The following is a 15,212-nucleotide window of genomic DNA, read 5'->3' on the forward strand; positions in this document are numbered from 1 at the left end:
TCTTCGCATAATCAAGAACAGGTCTCACGTACGTGTTGTAGGCTAACAGTATAATTTCAGAAGGTTCTAGCCGAAGGCATCGTCTCAGAAAAAATAGTCGTTTCAATGCAATTGCTGTAACGTTATAAACGTGGGCATCCCATCTGAGATCGCTGGAAAAGGTGAGGCCAAGGTACTTATGATGACTTGTTCTAGGATGTTGGATGCTATTGATGCTATATAAGAACTCTGACCATTCCAGTTTTCTTGTTACAGTCATTATAGCTCTTTGTTTTACATATACTACCATTTGCCAATCTGAACACCAGATTGATACTATTTCTAGGGCTTTGTTTAGGGCAAGATGATCTTCTGGAGAGTTTATTTCGTGACATGTTGTACAATCATCCGCGAAAAGTCTTACGTAGACGGGAATTTGACAGGGCAGGTAATTGATAAAAATTAGGAACAACGTTGGAGCAAGAACACAACCCTTGGTAACACCGTATGTGACGGGAACTGTTGTGGATACTTGGCCATTGAAATTAACAAATTGTGTGTGACCGGTAAGGTAGTTTTTGATCCATTTCGCAACGGAGCCATTGCCTAAGGTACAGTCTAACTTTGGTAGAAGTGTTTCTTCCGAAACCTTATCAAAGGCTTTATAAAAGTCTAATAGGATAAGGTCGATCTGTTTTTGGTTGTCGACACTTAACGATAAATCATGGGCTCGTTCTGTTGGTTGCGTTATGGTAGAAGTCCCCCTACAGAAACCATATTGAGAAGGCGACATGATGCGTTCGTGTTCAAGATATATATTGATATATTTTAAGATAATGTGTATAAGAAAGTTGCTGGCAGTGCGAGTAAGAGATATAGGCCTGAAGTTATTTACGTCATCTTTTGGACCTGATTTATGTATCGGTTAGGGATTTACACGTTGCTAGGGATTTAATAAATATGATACACAGATATTTTGCCATCCACTCCGCAAATCGGTTAAGAAACAAGTTTGGAATGTTGTCTTTTCCTGAGCCGTTTTTTTATGTCAAGTTGGAGGGCCAGAGGAAATATACCTTGTTCGGGTGTCAGGGGCAGCTCCAATGATTCCTTGTTCAAAATGTCGATTGGTGGTTGATTGCCGTCATCGGCCATGAAAACTAATGGAAAGTGCTTATTGACGAAAGAAGGGTAAATAAGGCCATCTTGAAAATGACTAGCGTTTTTACTAGTCTGAATTTTTCAGAAAGCCCCAAATTTTTTGCGGCCAATTTTTGATGAAACTAGGAAGGGTGTTGGTGAAATAGTTATTTTTCGCGGTTCATATTTTTAATTTCAAGTCGGTGATGGCAGTTGTGAGAGGAGACTTAGATTTGCCATTACTTCTTTTCAGAGATTTCCTAAGTCTTTTAACTTTGCGTTTCGCGTGAATGGTATCGCTAATGATCCAGGGATTATATTTATTTCTTCTTTCTTGTTTTATTTGGTACATATAATTTTATACAGTGCGTTACGACGTGTTTAAATTTTAACCACAGTTCATCGAAACTTATAGATGCGCGTTGTGAAGTTTCTTCAAATGGTGCTAATTGAATTGATAGGTTATCAATTTTCTGGTATCATCAGCGTTCCGAAAATCTGGAACATTTTTTGCGAGTGACAGTGACTTTACTTCGCACAGATTGATGCGCTGCACACGATTAGCTGATGAAATCCTTTTATTTATTGGAGATCTATGGAAGGGAGGAGTAACCTGTGAATCTATGGAACAGCGGTGCGTTGAGGGTCCCCCATCGGGAGTGCAAACTCGCCGCCCTCTTTTTTCACTCAGCTGAGGTGATACTGCGGCCGCTCAAGACGGTGCAGGCGTACCGATGGGTGTGAGAAACTATATGTAATGTACAACTGCAATTGGCACCTAAATAAAGCAAATGGTCTTAGTGTATATTGCGTGAATATATGTTCACCATTTTGTCGACGCTGCACATCAATGTGGACAATCACATTTCTTGCAACCCAGCTTGCGTCATGGGCACAAGAAGAGGGCGAAGTTCTTTGTGATCGAGGTGCATATTTCCAGAGCGAGGCAACACCAATCTACACAACAGGAAGGAAAAACCCGTAATATATTTCAAAGGCTTTTTGTCCTATGGGATAGATCATAAACGGGGTTGCTTAAATTTGTTAATTTTGTAATATTACCGACATCGGATAGCTGGTTTGTCCTCATTGAGCCTCGTTGTCACGCGTACCATCACTTTGTCCCCTTGCATTCGAGAAGTTCGTGGCCCACAGAGTGAGCCCTGATGCTGCTGCAATACACATTTCTTCGAAAGATGAGCGGAATGAAATGTTCCTTGGGTGGCCTAGGCGCCGTTAACGGACATTCCCCAATGAAGGCATAAGTTTCCAGGACACACAGACTTATTTACACTCTAGCGTATTCTGCAGCCAGCTAGGCAAATGAAGTTTTCGAGAGGTCCGCAGCCTAATCGCATTGTAAAATGAACCGGCATTGCTACATTGAAGCTTCTCTCTGCTTGGAGCATGTTTAGAAAGTTCCGCACAGTGGTCAGGGCTCAACGCCCCTCACGCTTTCACCATGGATCCCACCCTGTCCGTTGGGCCTCACCCGACGAGCTTAAATTGTTGAGCGGGAAGCTGCACTCCAATAACCGGTGGTGGGGGACTGGCGTAATTCTCCTCGATATATGTGGGACGGAATCGCCATAACTTCAAGTGCATCAGGCTTCGGTATTACTAGCAAACATGCCTCAAAATGCCTCCAGTACGGATATTGTAGTAATTATAATCAGCGTCACTAGCTTTATTCAGCCGCCTGATGGGTATAAAAAACAACAAAAGATTCTGATTTAGAGCGCGTGCTAAACGCAAATATCACGTATCTGCACAAGTTGGTCTTGTTTTTTTTTTTTTTGTCGAACCGGAAGCGAACCGAACAGAAAACCCGAACTGAAAGGGGTATTTTTGCCGGAACTGACAAGCAAATGACGCGTATCACCACAACTTACCTTTGCTTTGAGGGCGTCGAATGGGAATTTAACCGAGCAGAAAACCGGAACTGAACCGGTATTTTTGCCGGAATCAAACCCGAACCCGAATTGTTATATTTGGAGCCCACTGATACCGAATCGGAACAAAGAAGAAACGGCGCAGCTTCCACTAGGGTGCAAGGCTGGAGAAACAGCAGAGCTGGCGGTCCCTTTCCCGTCGTCGGAGACCCGGGTGTTGCATCACCATCAATCGCAGCAGCAGGCCATTTGGTCCATTGCGGGACGTGCGCCCCTCTCATCGACCTCTGACCACTCCTTTCCCACGCCGCTTGAGTTCATTCTTTATCTCCGAATTTCCTTATTTCGTCCCTCCATCAAGTAATTGGGCTTCCCCCTTTTCTAGACCTGTCTCTTGGTGTTCATTGCATACTCGAAATGTATTTTTGGGTTAAGTCTATTGTCCCAGCGATCTCCTCTCACAATTATAAAAATACGTACACTATCACCGAAACTACGCGCGATGAGAAATCGCTCATAATTGTTCCATCTCAGCTCGACCGTTGACAACGTGACGAAAGCAGCGCACTTTCTCCTGGAGAGAGCGGCGGCTTTCGGCGTTCTCTTCCGCGGCCTTCGATATATCACAAGCCGGGGAGAGAGAGAGAGAGAGAGAGAGAGAGAGAAAGAACTTTATTCGCCCAGAAGTAGAGAGCTTGGACTCTCTTTGCCGCGTTAGTCAGCCAGAAGATCTTTGTCCCTGGCGGCTTCTTCGGCCATCTGGACAAGGCGTAGCTGCGTTAGAGGATCAGAGCTGCGCAGCAGGGTTTCCCAGTGCTCTAGGTGGTTGATATCTATGCGGGGTAGAGGGGTCTTGCTCCGTGGTTTCTTTTGGCACTTCCACATAATGTGCGTGAGGTCTGCGCGGTGGCCGCAGTGCTTGCACTTATCCGAGAAGATCTCTGGATGGAAGTGACTATAGGCCAGCGGGTTCGGGTAGGTATTGGTTTGAAGTTGCCTCCATGCTTTGGCCTGCGCAGCGTTGAGTGTGTGGTGGGCGGCTGGAAATTCGCACCTGCTGTGTTTGTAGTAATTTGTGATCTCTTTGTACGAGTTGACGCTGTCGAATTTCTCTGAGTGATCTGTTGCCACTGCAGGGGGGTTAACTGCTGCTCGGGTGACGATCTCGCAAGCAGCTGTGTGGGCCCGTTCGTTGCCCTGTAACCCTTTGTGTGCAGGAGTCCATATAAGTTTCGTTGACCGGTAATTTGGTGCTCGCAGCTGTTGAAGCATTCTTGCGGCGACTTGGGATATCCGCCCTTTGCTGTAGCTACGTATGGCTGCCTTCGAGTCGCTGATTATGTGTCTGGGTCGAGTTGCGGTGATCGCAAGAGCGATAGCTGCTTGTTCTGAAGATGTAGTATTTTTTGTGCGAACTGTCGCCGAGGTGAGCGTTTGTCCTTTGTGGTCCACTACCACCACAGCCATGGCGTTGTTGTCGGGATAGTCCGCGGCGTCTACAAATACTGTTTCGGGGTTGTTGCCGTATTGTTTTGTGAGAGCTTGTGCTCTTGCCGTTCTCCTGGCCTTATTATACGTCGGATCCATGTTTAAGGGCAGTGGAGTTGTGCGTATGAGCTCTCGTAGCGTGGCGGGTATTGCAACTTCTTCGGCTTGTGTCGATCCATAGGAAATGCAAAGTTCTCTTAGAATTTGTCGCCCCGTAGGAGTTTTGGAGAGCCTTTCAAATTGTGAGATTTGCTGCGCCTCTATGAGCTCGTCGATGCGGTTGTGAAGGCCCAAAGCATCGAACCTGTCGTTTGGGGTTGACATTGGCAGTCCAATAGCTCGTTTATATGCCCTTTTAATCATATTGTTGATTTTTCTTTTTCCGCCTTCTTGAGATTAAGGTAACGGGTGACGTAGATTATCCGGCTGATGATGAAAGCCTGGACGAGTTTTATGGTGCTTTCTTCTTTCATCCCCCCTTTTCGGTTGGTTGTGCGTGAGATAAGGCGGATGGTCTGTGTAGTTTGCTTGTCCAATGCCTTTATGATTTCCGTGTTACTTCCTGTGGCGTGGATATTTAAACCCAGGATTCGAATTGAGTTTACATTAGGTATGGTTCTTCCTGCGTGATGCAGCTCAATCTGGGGATCACCAGTGGGCATTGACCGTCGCGTACGGTGTGCAGGGCGGAGGATAAGTAGTGCTGATTTCTCCGTGGAGCAGGTCAGACCCTTAGGAGAGATGAATTCGTTTATCGTATCTACGGCGAGTTGTAGTCGTTCTTGTATTTCTCCGTCACTACCTTTATTTGTCCAGAGCGTGATATCATCAGCATAAAAACTGAATTTCAGGTCCTTTATCCCCTCTAGTTTCTTGGGCAGATCCAGTAGAGCCATATTGAAAAGGTAGGGAGATAACACTGAGCCTTGCGGCGTTCCTCTGCTGCCGAGGTTGATATTTTCGCTTTGGATGCAACCAAGGCTGAGTGTGGCTGTCCTGTCACTTAGAAAGTTGCGGATATAGTGATAGGTTCGCGTTCCTACCCCTATCTTTTGGAGACTCTGGAGAATAGCTTCGTGCCTCACGGAATCAAATGCTTTGGCTAGATCTAACCCAAGTATGACTCTGGTGTCCAGAGGGGAACCCCCATGCCCCTCGAGAATCTGCTTCTTGAATCTAAGCATGGTGTCTTGAGTGGAGAGCTTTTCTCTGAAACCCACCATGGTGAAGGTGTACAGATCTTTTTCTTCCATGTATCGATTGAGTCTGTTGAGTACGACGTGTTCCAGAAGCTTTCCTAGGCATGAAGTGAGGGATATCGGTCTCAGATTTTCCACATTTAGTTTCTTTCCTGGTTTTGGGATCAGTTTTATTGCGGCTGCCTTCCACTGCCTTGGTATGTTGCCACTTTCCCAGCATTTGTTGAGGTATTTTGTCAGCACCTCCACTGAGGTGTCGTCTAAATTTCGGATCATTTTATTTGTGATTCAATCCGGTCCAGATGCAGAGTTAACTCGTAGGGTTTGTATTGCGTAATTAACCTCTGCTAGCGTTATAGGGGCGTCCAACGACTGGTTATCCATCCCGGAATGCGGTGCCTGGGGGGGTGGGTAGTTCTGCCTTAGGAGTTTTCTCCTTTTCTCGGCAGCGTGGAGGGGTCTGTTTCCGGTATGGTACAACAAAAAAGCAGGCAAGGCTGCCTGCTCGCAAGAAAGCGCTCGAGCTTGTGGGGCGGGTTTGAAGCAATAAAGGTTTGTTGTGGAGTGCTCTTGTTGAAAGGAAAGCATTGAGTAAGTTACTCAAACTCCGCGCGCACTCAAAAGAAAAGAAACACCAAAAGTAAGCATGCAGGTTGAGACATAGAATATGTTTGTACACAGCGCCGGCGACAGCGGATCGTCACAAGAAATGTGAGAAATAAGCGGTGAAGTTGACCAGCGACAGCCAGTAGGACAGCCATGGCCAAAAGGACGTCGTTCAGGCCATGCCAGGGGTGCATAATGCGGAGAATCGAAGAGAGCGCGGTTTGTTTTTTCGCGTCTTTCACGGCGATTTGCGCGCTTAACGCATCAAGTGCACAAAAATATTTTGCTCAGGTATTCCTGGCAGTGGAATCTAAAGGTTGCGCAGGCTTACTTGCACTGCAGAAAGAGTGTTGAGGGGTCCCTCTATGCGAACGTACATCAGTCACGGGCACGCATCTCTAACGTTATCCCCAAGGGTCGCGCCGTTGAGCGCTTCGTGCCGGCATAGCATATTGCCCCCTCCGCTCCGCCAACGCACCGTTTCGAGAGCGCTGGGTCGCGCTACAACGGCGAACCGCCCTCCCCGGGGAATTTCGTGACCGTCTCTGCTTTGCTGTCTTTCATAGTTCGCTTTTATATGCGAAGCATCTCAAGGTCGGGGCTATGTCCCTCCATTGTTGTTGTTTCGCCGTCCACACCCCCACTGCGCATGCTCGTCTCGCTGAACGCCCGGTGGTGTCTTACCCTTTAATGGCTCCTGGAGCGACAGTGTTTCCGGAATCTTCCTGGGCCGGCACGAGACGAGCAGGCTTCACGCGCCTTCGACGTTTCATCGTCGTCGGCGGCGGCGTGCGTCGGCGAGTCTCTGCGGGCCCTGATTACAAGCAGCCCACAACCATCCGGGGAACGTGCATAGACCTCATCTTCAGCAACTTTAGGGTTCATCTACTACAACAGCCTTTGACTTTACATTTCACAGACCATAAGGCGGTCATAATCAATGCGGAACGCCAACCACTGCTCGACGTCACCTACGTTGAACATGATGATCATAATGCCTAAGTAAAGACAAACACATACCACGAACAACGTCTCTCTCTCCCTATCTCTCTCTCTCTTTATTTCCTCTCCACTCTAACACTCCCCCCCCCCCTCCAATAAAATTACACCATCTTCCGGTAGGATGCTTATGGTTGAGCCTGTTCCCTTTTTTTGTTGTTGCGCCGTCCACACCTCCACTGCGCATGTGCATCTCTCGTGCAGTCTCCTCCTCACAGCAGTAAAACCAAGGTGTGCAGACGCGCTGCGCGCTACTCCACTGCGCACGCGCGTCTCGCCACCTGTTCTCCTCCTCACACTACCCACGCGTCTACTTTCTCTAACACGACACACCAACTCCACTCACACTACTTACTTCAACTCTACTTACCCATCAACCAACCTCTTCTGCTGCTTAGCATACTCCTAAGGGAGATGCGTGGGTAGGGCGAGAAAGAGAATGTAGAAGAGACGCGCATGCGCAGTGGAGTAGCGCGCAGCGCATGTGCACACCTCGTTTATACAGCTGTGAGGAGGAGACTGGAGGAGAGACGCGCATGCGCAGCGGAGGTGTGGACGGCGCAACAAGGGAGGGAACAGGCTCGACCACAAGCATCCTACGGGAAGATGTTGTAATTTTATTGGAGGGAGGGAATGTTAGAGGGGAGAGGCATTAAAAAGAGAGAGAGAGAGAGAGAGAGAGAGAGAGAGAGACGTTGCGCTTGGAATGAGTTTGTCTTTGCTTAGGCATTATCATCATCATGTTCAACGTAGGTGACGTCGAGCTGTGGTTGGCGTTCCGCATGGAATATGACCGCCTTATGGTCTGTGAAATATAAAGTCAAGGGCTGTTGTAGTAGATGAACCCTAAAGTTGCTGAAGATAGGGTCGATGCACGTTTCCCGGATGGTTGTGGGCTGTTTGTAATCACGGCCCGCCCAGACTCGCCGGCACACGCCGCCGCAGACGACGATGAAACGTCGAAGGCGCGTGAAGCGTGCTCGTCTCGTGCCGGCCCAGGAAGACATCAGCAGCACTGTCGCTCCAGGAGCCCTTAAAGGGGAAGCGTGCTCGTCTCGTGCCGGCCCAGGAAGACACCGGCAACACTGTCGCTCCAGGAGCCATTAAAAAGTAAGACACCACCGGGCGTTCAGCAAGCAGAGCATGCGCAGTGGGGGTGTGGACGGCGCACCAAGAACAACAAGGGAGGAACATAGCCCCGACCATGAGATGCTTCGCATCTAAAACACCGCAAACTAATTCCTCGGGCGACGTTAGAGATGCGAGAAAAAATGGGTGGTGTAATGTTTTTAGTTAACCTGTTTTTTTTATATCTGGCCTCATCCCATACGCTATTCTTGAATTACCACCATTGTCACTGAGAAAGATAACTATTTTTGAATGTTTGTTCGTATTTTCTTTCATTGCATGATCGGTTTAAGCTATAGACTCAACATGTGTCTCTTCACGTCGCTGATAATTCAACTCATCGAATCGTCGTTTCATAAACCGGTTCAGAGCCACCGAATTGGTTCGGGAACTGTTAGGTGAGGGATGTAGTTGAACCTGAACTGAACCGGAACGAAATGAATTCACGCGAACACTAACCGCAACCGTAGCGGTATTTTGTTCGGCTCGACACACTGCTTGCTTTGTAAAGTACTGCTGTTGATAGAAGTCAGTAATTTGATTTTTTTGAATAAAAGAGTTTCGTTCAGTGCACCGACTTGATGCAACAGCGTTTTCCTTAAAAACCCTCTCCTAAACATTTTAATGCGGATAAGAAATGTTTTCCACTATACCGTTTGCTTATGCGGGGAGCTCTTGTCGAAACTGCACTACTCGGGTTTCTTCCGCCTATTCAGCACGTGCAGGAGATGAAATGGGGGGGGGGGGGGGGGGAGGGGGGAAGGCAAGTTAACTTGCAATGGCAATTGCTGCGTTTGCGAGAATGAAATGTACTCCCGTTAACTGCCCTCACAAATTAGCACGCGGTAACATCTAAACATGTGTTACTCCCTATCAGCGGTAAAACATCCACACCTAAATAAAATCAGAAAAAAATTATCTTGCTCTCCCTCGAAGTACATTTTTGACCGATAATTGCCATCTGTTTTTTGCGCACCGCGCACCAGGAATTAAACCGGAGGACACAAAACAAATCAGTGCACAAGGATTACATCGGCTTCGCCTGAATACACAGGGTGATCAAAGTTATGTCGACAGGTATTTTTTTAAAATTAGTCGCTTAGATGTAGGGGAAGAACACCGCTACAGAGAGATTACGCGCCAAGGGGGACACAAAATGAGGTGGTAATTATTGATGCCGGTGGCTTAATTAACTAAAATCGATCACCTAAGTTTTGACAGCTGCAGTATGCAGGCATGTTTGTATTGAAAAGTTAGAGGCAATCGTGTTTCTATGCAGTTCCATTTGGCAGAATTCTTTTAGCGCATCCATATTTCGAGATGTGGAACTGTGAAGTTTAATTGCCGTTGGCATGATTACGCATGCAAGACTGTGAAGACCGGCGGAAACCTCTTCCCTTTTGTGACGCGCCTGCTGTGTGCGGTGTTTAGTTCCACAACAGGGTGGAGGCACAGGAAAAAGTGATCACTTGCACCATTTAGGCCTCGGCCGGCGTTATTGCAATCTGCAGTACTCGGAACCGCTATCAAAACTAGACAAACGGGAGGAGCTTTGCTCTGGTCGTCACTGTGTAGCATGCGTAATCATGGTAACGGCAATTAAACTTTGCAGTTCGATATCTCCCAGTACGGATGCGCTAGAAGAATGCTGTCAAATTGAACTGCATGAAAACACGCCGAGTTGCCACTGACTTCTCAATGCAAACATGGCTGCTTACTGCAGCCATTAAAAATGTAATTATTGAATTTTAGTTAATTAGGCCACAGGCATCCATAATTAGCACCTCATTTTGTGTCCCCCTGGACGTAAACCTCACTGTAGGGGTGTGCTTCACGTAAAATTAAACGCTTAATTAAAAAAAAACCTGTCGGCTTAACTTTGGTCACCCATTATTATAAAATGAATCTAAAACAGACAGTACTTCCAACTACGCAGTATGAAAGCCGCATGAAACCTTTATGCACAAAGGTTATGCAAAAACGTTCTTGAGCAACTTATGATCATTTGTTTAAAATATCCAACTGAATTTTTTGGTGTTCTAGAAATCAGTGAGAAGCAAAATGTTCCAAAGAAAATGAAGTAGTTAGCATTGAGGCCAAGGGAAGAATGCGTTTTTCGAAAGTCGTCCGCTAAGTAACACCCTCTCGCAAGGAGGGGTCAACAGAGGAGTCATAAAAGTGCTGCTGCGTCGTCAGCGCATCCCACCCCGAACATACGCACGTCAGCAAGTTCGTGTCTTGAGAGCGGTCCCGTCCCTCGTATCTGATGCCACGACCGGCTGTTGCGGACCGGACACACTCGGCTACTTCACCCAGCAGAGTTATTTCCCTCGCCTAGTGCGCTCGTATAGAATTGCTTGCACTTTTTTCTGTTTCCGAGTGCCTGTATCCTCCGCCCCCTCCGCGTGACCATTCATGTCTTTTTTATAGTGGCTTTTCCCAGCCCCATGCGGCTGCACAGGACGTGTCTTGGGAGTAAATCGCTGCAATGGTCGTCTCTATGCAATCATCTATACAGTGTCAGCAAGAAAATGCGCGCCGTAAGAAATTGGGGAATCCGGTGACGGCGTGTGCGCTGAAGTGGTTCATTCTTCATTCCTGCCACACCAAAACTTGCGCGTCTACTCTGCAGACGTACGCGAGAGCGCAGGAAGAGCGTACTTCTCACAAAACGAGCAGCGTCACGTGTTGCCACGACGTGCACTGCCCACCCGTAACCACAACCAAACAAGTTTTCTGAATTGTGGGAATTTTGTCGAGGAATCTGAGTCGATTTGAGAATGAAAAGTTGTTTCGCCGTCGTTGACCCCACACCACCCGTGACAACCAAGGCCGAGTCGCCCAATTCAATCACACTGTGCCGAGCAAGCGTTTGTAGAAGAAGCGAAAGATTTCTAAGTTCGGCCGATGGCGTCATGTCAAAAATGAATGCATTTCCTCATAAATCGGTTGCTCGACCGAAATGTTCTAATACTATGGCTGGACACATAAAGCGAACGCTTGAAACCGGACTTCCATTCTGTCAAAACGGTTACTTTTTTTTTATTTGCTATGAATGCCCGTTGGCATAAAAAAAACCTATTTACAAATATGCATTTGAAAATTACGCAAGAGAAACAGTTCTATATGAGACAATACCCGCATCGATCTTGAAGAAGGGGAACGGCAGCATGCCGTTATCTGATAAACCACGTGAAAGTATACCTTTAGATCGTCCGTAGATGCCTTTACTTAGTGCGGAAAAAACCGCAACAGGAGTTCATCCTGCGTTGGCTATTTCGTCATTGAAGGTTTGGCGATCGATTGGACGCCCTTTTCGCGAAGGTTGTACGCGCGTCTGACGCGGTTTTGATGTTACAAATCTTTCGCGCTCCTTTCAACGTTCTTCAGGAAGTAACGGTGAATGTTTTACAATAGCCTGTCAGCGGAGTATGTCGCGCCGTATGGCCACCTCAGGTCGATTGACAGGTCAATTGACTGCAGTAGTTTTGAACGCAATCTGTGGATTTCGAGAAATCTCAATTGAGGTCTGCTGAAATGGCCGACGGCTGCGTCCAGTCAAAGTATTTTGGGCGTCACATCGGTATGATGAATACACCCTTGACATAGATTCAAAACTGCATGCCGTTTCACATTTGTCAAACACCTTACTCAAAATAAAAACGTGTCCGCGTGGACAAGTGCATTTCTTTTAACGTTTGTTTAGTACGTATTCAAGAAAACTTTCGAATTGGGTGAAGCTGACATTTGTAGGGGTGAACGGCCGCCCACCTGCTCGAATGGCAAAAAAGCCCGTATGCCTTTCCTTGATTCACCGAACCTACTGTAAAATGCTTGGCACCATTTATGGAGAAAATCACTGTTTAAAACTAACACTCGTACACCCTAGTAAAAGACAAACCAATAGAAAACACCCTTTAGTGCATTTTATCGTCGATCACACCCTAGGAATACCACAAGAATACACACTTTTAAAGGGTGTTTTATCGTTAACTACACCTTTTCAAATGGAGTTGTTTTGTTTTTTTGGGTAGGTGCAAGGGTGTTAGTTACGGAACAAAATGGTGTGAATAATCTTGCAGTGTGTGCGAGAATTGAAAAGGAATGTAACAGCTCTTGTGAAAGTTCTCTATGGATTAAGTTATACAACCTGAATGGCGTCGAACACGCCACCTCTCTGTAACTCCCGCTGATGCGGATCGAGCCACCGTTATGCTGCCCTGCTACTCCAAGTTTACTGTGTTCTTTATTACGTTATTCTCGTTATCCCACACCCGTTTCCTAATTTCGCTTTTTTATTTCGAGTGATTGCCAGCATATACATTTCTTGTAGCGGCGGGCAGTAGTCAAGCTACAGCCTATGATACATCGGCATGCTGAGCCTGTGAATTCAGTTTAGCAAATGGACGCCTATGACAGCCATAAAATTTAACATTAGCGGCGTCCATATGTTTGACCTTACTTAAAAAACGAAAAGCTTTACATAAGCTTCGTTTAGCAACATCTGACAATGTGACAGATATTAAATAAAATAATGATAACTGCTTTTATCTTGGGTTCGCATTTTAAATTTCCCCCACTAATATCTCAGCCCAAAACTCAGTCTTAATGCTGTTTATGTACACTAAATATGCATTAAAATTCTTAAGAACATACGTGTCTAAACAAACAGTAAAAAAATTACTCCCAGTTCCCCTCCCGGGAACCCCTGTGTAGATGCGACGCATAGGGGGTTCCGTTGTTGTTTCCGTTAGGTTGATTCTCCCATCGCGTGAAACGTGCCGTGAACCCCCTGCCGCGGCTATGACGCAACGTGGCGCGGCTATGACGCAACACAATCCAACACAGTCCACTTTAATCCAATCCAAATCCGATCCAATCCAAGCCAAGCCAAGCCAAGCCAATCCAATCGAATCCAATCCCATGACCCTCGCGACAGAGTGTTCGCTATTGGAGAGGAGAGGGTGTGAGCGGCGGAGAGCACCGCTCGCGCGGCGAGGAGAATGGGGGAGGCTTGTGGAGGGACAACAACGCCGTATGGAGGGACAAGGCGAGTGAGTGAGATGCAGTCGCATCTAAAAATCTCATGTTGAGGCCTACGAGAACAAAGTCGACAAAAAATAAACAGTACTCTATTCATAACAACTGGAGTTTTTCAAGACGTGCCTCATATCTTAGGTGCACAGACATTGACACCGCAAACACCGTGGAGAGCTTTTACTTTAATGCTACAAGTAAGCTTTGACAAAGTACGCTACAGACATGTATGGGTGTTTTTTTAACCGCAAAAAATTGGCTCCAATCCACGCTGTGAAGGTGATTGAAAAGCAACGCTTTAAACGACATCGACAACAGTAGCCCATGCGACATCACTTCACACACGTGGCTCTAAAAAAAGTGAAACCAAGAGATTTTGCCAGGCGTTGCCGGGAATTTGCGGGGGTGGAGTCCCGAACGCAGCAATGTCGGCCACGGGCCGGCTAGAGCGGCGGACGCCGCCACAGTAGCCCGGCAATGCGTCGGCAGAAAGAAAACGGAGGGTGGTGTCTTTCGAAGTGTTAGACAGCGGAACCTAGCCATCGTGATGTCTAACGAAGTGATGTCTAACCAACATCGTGATGTCTAACCAACGCGCCACACAAGCGCAAACACCGAAACAGTTCGGATGTTAGCTTAGTGATTCCCCTTTTAGGCAATTAAACTTGTTAGTTTTGTAAGTTTGAGAATTGCGAGAGAGCTGAGACAACTTTTATATTCGCTATTTATGGGAAGCAGTTTCTTCTTACTCCTTTTGTATTACCTCTTAAACACAAACGAAATTGTATTCACCAATTTAGAAGACGGAGTCCCATTTGTGGCACTCAGTGGCAAAAGGTAGCGCTCCTCTACCGGGAAGATGTCTGCATATGGTCTCTACATTTCGTTTTCCTGCTCTTCAAAGCAATCTTTAACCTATCTTTGCTGTGCGACCACCTAATTCCGTCGGGTCCGGGTTACCCAGGTGGTACTGTCGAACAGGTTAATCAAGTCGTGCGAAGGAAGCGTGCAATGGACGCAAGTCTGCGCCAAAACATACCCAAAACAACCGTCGCTAAAGCAGACGACAACCCCGTACCGCCGACGCGCCCGCCGGCGAGCAGGCGGGCGCGCTGGGCAGCAGGCGGGTGCGCTGGGCTGGGGAACGCTGGGCACATTTGCCACGCCATCTATAGTGCAATCCGATTGATGATGATGATGATTGCTATTGGTTTCCCCTTTGTAGCGGGGTGATGGCATGTCATCTTACCAAAAAAAAAATTAATATACCTGCTTTACACTCTTGGTTTAATACTAGCGCTGCTTAGGGCAGGCACAAAAAGCCTATCAGGAACAAAATAGTTTTTTTTCTTTTACATGTAGTAACTGTCCTAGGCAATATTCCCCTCCCTGCTTTTCGTCCACCAGCATTCTAATCTTCTGTTCGTCCCATCGACAGCCTTGAAGTCAACTTCCTCTGTGCTACCTTTAAATCCTAGGGCTTCTGGAAGCCGAATATTTCCCTCATGTAGATTTGGATGGATACCCTCACATTCTAACACTATGTGCCGCATAGTTTCTGTTTCTTTTCCGCAGACCATGCATACCCCATCATTTTGTGAATACTTCAGAAAGCTCTTAGTTGGCAAGCAACCTGCTCGAGCCTCAAAAAGCAAAGCACTGCCCTAGGAATTATCGTAGAAATTTTCCTTTCTGATGTTCAATTACTCAGCCCTGTACATCTCTTGCGACGTTTTAGCTCCCA

The sequence above is a fragment of the Haemaphysalis longicornis genome, unplaced genomic scaffold (genome assembly GCF_048455015.1).
Source record: "Haemaphysalis longicornis isolate Haplotype H1 unplaced genomic scaffold, Haemaphysalis longicornis Haplotype H1 scaffold_12, whole genome shotgun sequence".
NCBI lineage: Eukaryota > Metazoa > Arthropoda > Arachnida > Ixodida > Ixodidae > Haemaphysalis > Haemaphysalis longicornis.